This window comes from Magallana gigas, chromosome 9 (assembly GCF_963853765.1).
Source record: "Magallana gigas chromosome 9, xbMagGiga1.1, whole genome shotgun sequence".
Classification (NCBI taxonomy): Eukaryota; Metazoa; Mollusca; class Bivalvia; order Ostreida; family Ostreidae; genus Magallana; species Magallana gigas.
In genome coordinates this window covers 4330203-4337062 of record NC_088861.1, presented here as the reverse complement: position 1 = coordinate 4337062, position 6860 = coordinate 4330203, and the positions used below count along the sequence as shown (strand labels likewise).

The window sequence follows — 6860 nt, the reverse complement described above, 5'->3', positions numbered from 1 at the left end:
ATCACGCTGATGGTAGAGAATTGCATAATGATAGAAAATCTGGTGTCTATTTATGCAATATCAAGTCGTTGATTTCTACATGTACTTAAACAAGAGGATACATCGCCTGATCGAATTTCACTGGCAGTGGATGTTTTTGCAATGGTTGTACATGTAACACTGTGCCGGATAATTATGCCAGTGCCAAGGTGGCATTTTTACACCCGCTTAAGATGCAGTTTCGGAAAAATCCATGTATACCAAATGATAGACCATTGTCTAGAGAGTATATAACCACTTTTGTTTTTAGTGTGTTTCACCTGACAGGTGAGATATTTACCTTTAAAAATTAATATCCCATCGGAAAATGATAATTCCCATAGGAGAATTGACTCTCATACAGGAAATATTGACAATCCTATAGGATTTTTAAAAAGTCCTGTATGAATTATATTTTCTATAGGAGAATGGTAATTCCTGTAGGAATTTGATTCAGACATGTAGTTTTCCTATAGGATATTAAGTTTTCCTATCGGATTTTATCAAATCCTATCGGAATTGAAATTCCTATAGGAAGTTCTTGTATTCCGATACGAAATTTCAAATTACGTATAGGAATATCGATTTTCCTATGGGAAAAATTATTTTCCTATAGGAATTTATTTTTGAAAGGTTAATATCTTACCTGACAGGTTAGATACACTGATAACAAAGGTGGTTGTTAACTCTTTAAGCAATGGTCTATCATATCGCATATTTGAATTTTTCGACATATGCAGAGTAAGCGGGTGCAAAAATGCCACCTTGGCACTGGCATAATTATCCAGCACAGTGTTATGTACCCTTATGTCAGATCTTGTTTTTATGGAAATATGCCATTGAATTGATAATTTAACAGACAGTAAATATGTTCTATCATTTTTCCCTTTTATTAACACCGTCAATGTATTGATAAATATGCTTATCTTTTAATTGGATAAAAATGACAGACACTCCTTATTCTATTGATTGATTTATTAATAATTTGCACTTATCATTTACACAATGTACATTTATAATGACGGAAGAAATGCTAGAATAGAATGTGCATTTAAAGGAGAAAGAAGACTCTTTTGTAAGTATATTATTTTAACCATATCCTGTATCAGTTTGTAAGTATACTATTTTAACCATATCCTGTATCTGGATCTATTTTGTAAGTATACTATTTTGACAGAACCTTATATCAGTTGGATGTTATTAACCTGTTTTACGAAGTATTAATTTCCTATTAATTATTGTAACACGTCGGGAAAATCGTACTGCACACGATGGCCATCATTTGAAGTTATCGTAATGAATTTAAGTATGTTTTTCTTTAAATCTTAGTTTATTTCCAAGGCTGTTTGATTTATCAAATCTCGTCGCCTTCAACAAAGACATAAAAAGATTATATATGATATCTAAAATTATATACATATTTACAATGATATAGCATGCATAGGTTAATATACATATTTCCAAGATTTTGCATAATATGATACGAAGTTTTATTATGATAATGTATAATTAAGGGATCGTCAAGAACAAAACTCATACCCAAAAAAAACCCAGAACAGAAACAAACTAGCGAAAAAAGATATTTACATTATGTTTCATGTATTATATCACATTAAATTTATTAAACATTGAAGTAAAACATTAAATTGTCCAAGGTGGTAAGTTAAGTTATGGAAGCATAATTCATTTTTCTAAAACAATACACAATTTTGTTTTTTAAAAAGGATTGTTTTTCAAAATTCATTATGATTACACTTAAAAGTAATGATGGCAAAAATGCTAGCAACTGAGGTTTCAACAAAATATAAAACAACAAATACTTTATAACATTAGCTAATGATAATAATAACAATTGTACTGTTTTCCTATTGTCATTCAGCATTTAGATAAATATTGTAGAACGTGAAATCATCATCCATTCTTATAACTTTAATGATATGGCTGCATCAAAATGTAAGAGATATTCGATTTGAACAAAAAAGCCATCAGATTTTTTTTTCTGCATATATGAAGCATAATTCGTCACCAATATAATAGAGAAACATATATCAGTACTTGTAAACTTGTTTGCAATTACATTATTATTTAAAAAGAAATATACAAGAGACGATATTTGTTTCATGACAATCATCATCATCATCATCATCATCATCATCATCATCATCATCATCATCATCATCATCATCATCAATTTTAACAAAGCACATTCTTATTTCTATATAGAAAATTGAAAATAGCTTAATACATCTGTGTGTAGTTAAATTGATCATAAGCATTTTATCTCATGTATTTCATCATCGTCTTAAAATATACAAATTCCCAGCAGAAAAGTTTAAAACTTTGTTGGATCTGTATTTTGATCAATACTTTCAGAAACATGTGGCTTTGTATTGGAAGGTAAAACAAAACAGAAAATACAATTTTCAGCTGGAATTGTTACTCCTTTGCTCTGTGAGTCTGTCCCGAATTTTTGCCTCCACCACTTTTTGCTTGATATTTCGATAATCATAAATACCTTTGTGCTTAAACTACATTCATCCACTAATATGAAAAATGTTTAGATTATCTGTTTTGAAACACCCCCTCTACTGCTTCAGGTTTCAATACAGAACCCAAAATAGAAAGTCTACGGGAATTTTGCATCGCCTCAGCCAAAATTGAGCCAGGATGATAACGTTGAAAAACTGTGCGAGATATTCCGAGTGAATTGCGAATGGTTAAGAGATGTAAACATTTCCCTTTATAAATCTCCATCAGAAATTTGATTTCCTTCCTGTCAACGTTTATGATTGAAAAATGATTGTATTTCTTTCACTGGTATGTTTTTGTTTTTGTTTTTTTTTTATATATTAAAAATCATTAAATAGCGATGGAAGGCATAAATTGGGACAGCTTTTAATTAAGTTCCGCCTTTCATATTACAGCATGCATGATATTGCAATGTACATTATATAGGGAGGTGAGTAAGCTGTCCACCATATAGACGAACAGGAAAAACTATCATATATCAAACAATTTTAAAAGTGAAAAGTTGGAGAGGAATTTTTCGTTGATATTAAGTTGATATTCTAAACTGATGATGAATTACTCTGCTGAAGATCTGAATGAAGAGGTGACAGGAATACTTTACTTCAATACTGGGTTGTTATCATTGTATCTCTTTCTTGGATTAAGCGGCAACGGAATTGTCTTATTTATTTATACACGCCGAATAAAACGCACCGAGGAGAGATATTTCATCCCTGTGTTGGCCATAGCGGACATTTTTGCAATTTTGTCTGGCGTTGCTCTTGGGATCGACTCAAATTTTCATCGAGCAAATTACGTTATAGACACATTTTGTAAGGTCGGGTTCTATTTAACTTGGACGACGTCGTCAGTTTCCGGAATAATCATTCTATTGATAGCCTTAAATCGCCATCTAATGATTTGTCGACCGACCGGACCCCAGCTTACTGTCGCAAGAAAAAGAAGGGCAATCGTTGCAGTAATCATATTTTCCATCCTGTCATCTGGACCAATGCTGTATTTTATAGGGAAAAGGCAACTCCCCTTTGTGTATAAAGGACAACCCATCAACGCAACTCTTTGCACATTGCGTTTTTCAAGCGGTTTTTGGTATAAGTTACAAATGGGCTATTTTGCGTTAGAGGTCTTTTTAGCCGTGCTGAATATGTTATTAACATGCGGTTTTTATATACCAGTGGGTGTGATTATATATCGTAGATTTAAATCAACGAAAAACAGATCTAAATTAACCGGTGATACGCAAGAAATGTCAACCATTCAATTAAGCGAAGTTCCATCAAATCTCTACAAGGTACAGCAGATAGACAACAGCGATGTAGAAGACTCGGCAATTTCAACTACAATGTCAACTGTTGGTACTTCACACAAGGACATTATACCGGGTACAAAGAAGGAAGTGAAGAGAGATGAGAGAGAGTCCTCGGTGAACAGGAAGAAGAGGGTACGGCGTAAACAAGTCAAGCACAACTTCACAACGATGTTTGCCACCATCATTGGTTTCTATATTCTGGCCTACCTCCCGACTATGATGTTAATGATTATTCCGGGTCAAAACCCGGCCGAATTTTATTTTTCAAAGAGCCCCGTAGCAATCAATCTACTTGTTTTCTTACAAAGAGCTTTCTTGTTGAACAACATTTGTAACGCTTTTATTTATACTTACTTTGATTTGTCCTTCAGAAAAGAGGTCAAGAAGCTATTATGCTTACCTTGCTTGTAATATTACATTGACAACACTATAAAATAATGTTTTACCATGTTGTATTATCTAATAACTTTATTATAGTTATTAATTTCATAAAAGTATGATGAGTTTAAAGTAATAAAAACAATTTACTATGCTTTCGAACACACGTGCAATTTAGGCGGTTTCAAAAAGTTTAATTGTCCAACTGACTAAGGAAAATAATATTATATTAAAACACGTTATCATTAAACGGAAATTTCTACCACGTTAGTAAAAATATGACAATATGTGGCGTATCAAGCAACTTTAACTTTCATAAGAAAGGGAAACAAAATCTTCATGTAAATCAAAAGTCCGGGAAATCTTTTTATCTTTAGTACAACATGCAGTTGCCACGATTAAACCTTGTGTAATTATATTATTCAGATTTTAGTTAAGTGCTAGTTTTATAGAGGTTTTTCTTCGTTCATATGTAGTTTTGGTATTTGGTTTTTCATCCCAATTTAATGACATTTCAACCCTATTGTTAGTGTTCTTGATTTTTTTTATCGCCTTCTTTATCTTGTGTTACAAACGTGTATCTTTCAGATCCGACACCTATATCGAGAAAGTGTCGCTCAAATCCGGTGTTTTGTATATTATTTAGATTAAGTCTAGTGCTAGTTTTGTAGATGTTTTTCTCCTTTCATTTGTAGTTTTTATTTTGTTGTCCTGAAGAAGGGACGGGTTGTCCTTAATTCTGTAAATATTTACTTTATTGTTCGTGACGTTGTTTATATATATATATATATATATATATATATATATATATATATATATATATATATATATATATATATCCAATCAAACGTATAGGAGATAAGCTCATTGTTTTTTATTTGTTTTGGGGTTTTTATTTCATTGGTGCTTTTGTTTGGCTTTTTGTATAATAAACCCTGGAATTAACAAACACATACTTTGAAAAAACTATTTTTTTCAATTACTCTTTTTGCAAGTTGAAATATCCAGAAATTATGTCAGCATGTATACTTAAATTGAAAGTTGTTAATAAGCACTTAATCGTCATTAAAACGTTTGGATTGGAAAGTTTAAACAAACTTGTTATCATTTCAAAAGTATAATGTTCGCAAAATACAGATCATTTTCAGTGATGTCGTGGCAACTACGTTAAGGAGCATTCTACACGGGATCGAGAAAACTTTCATCTAAAAGTATTTCTAGGTTATTATTTTTAATTCTTTTAACAAAAACAAATATTACAAGATTCTATTTCGAAATCCGATATCAAAGCATCCATATATAAAAAGGTTGACAACATGATTCAGTATGAGAGCTGTCCTTGAAAAATGCAAATTATTTTAATATATTGGTAGTAACAGGGTCCATTTGAAACCAATAATCAGAGTTTTGAATAGGTTGACAATGTATGAATATCACGATAGATGGTACATAAAAAATGGCACAGGATACAATTATGCTCGCAAGCAAACCAGTAAAACTTTGTCGAATATTTCTGCAAATTACAATATTTTTTTTTTAAAATGTGTTGCTTCAACCTGCATATCTTCTGATTAGGATATACATAGATCTTACTTCGTATAAATGACTTCAGGCAAATTCATTTTGTTTTCTACATTGTTTATAGCGTGGTCTTTTGCTCTATTCGAGACCTAACTCTCGCTAAATTTTTGGAATATTTTCATTCCGATAAGAGTGTACAATATTATGATTGTGGGACTAATTAGAGTGAACATAATAGTACAAAAGATCATGTAAGAAAAACTCATAACACTCATGAAATTTGAAACGTTCCAGGTATGAATTGTGGCATTGGATTCTTGAAAAGGGATGTCCTCCCTTTTTTTTCTTCAAACAAGATAAAAACGGAACGGCCAAAACACAAGATATACACCCAGCCACGATAACGACAATCTGACTCTTGTGTTTTGCCCATGGCAACGATAAAGGTCTGCATAATTTCTTGTACCTATGAAAAGCTATTTTTCAAGAGAAGAACTACTTCCTGAAAGGTTATTCAAAGCAGACAAGAAGTATTTATTAGTCACTTTACATAACAATGATAATGGGAAAGCGGCTCAAAAGAAGTTTTCAATCATTCCAACAATTCCTCCCCAAAAAACAAGCATCAAATCCACTTCTGCGAGAAATGGAGCGAGGAACACGAAATATGTAAAGCCAAAATGAGAAAGTAGTTCTAAATATAAGAAATATCCCAAGAATGACTGTCTTTGGTAAATATCTTTTTAAAAGTATGAAGTCAAAATACTTTGTTGTGATATTCATCATCAATCTACGCAAAACAAAAAGTATATCACTTCTTGCTTAGTGCTTAGACAATATTTACTTTGATACTGGTATTTTAAAACAACTGAGGTAAGAACAATTTTTATTTTTGTCCCCCGCCGCAACGCGGAGCGGGGACATAGAAATGCCAGGCGTCCTTCCGTGCGTCCGTGTGTCTGTGTGTCCGTGCGTCCGTGTGTCCGCGTGTCCGTCCGTCACACTTTTTTGTAAGCGCTCTCATGCCTACAAATTTTGACGGATTTTCAATAAATTTAAACCAAATATTTATACCACTAATACTTCGGTCAAGTTCGAAAATCAG

The 6860-nt window shown here is 32.2% G+C and overlaps 1 long non-coding RNA gene across 1 annotated transcript; it reads left to right on the top strand.

Moving 5' to 3' along the window:
* The first annotated feature begins 1168 nt into the window (after nucleotides 1-1168).
* LOC109620553 (uncharacterized) lies at nucleotides 1169-5072 on the top strand. The gene is made up of 2 exons (XR_010709696.1): nucleotides 1169-2835; nucleotides 2974-5072. It is a non-coding gene; the product is annotated as an uncharacterized lncRNA (long non-coding RNA).
* The last annotated feature ends 1788 nt before the right edge of the window (nucleotides 5073-6860 follow it).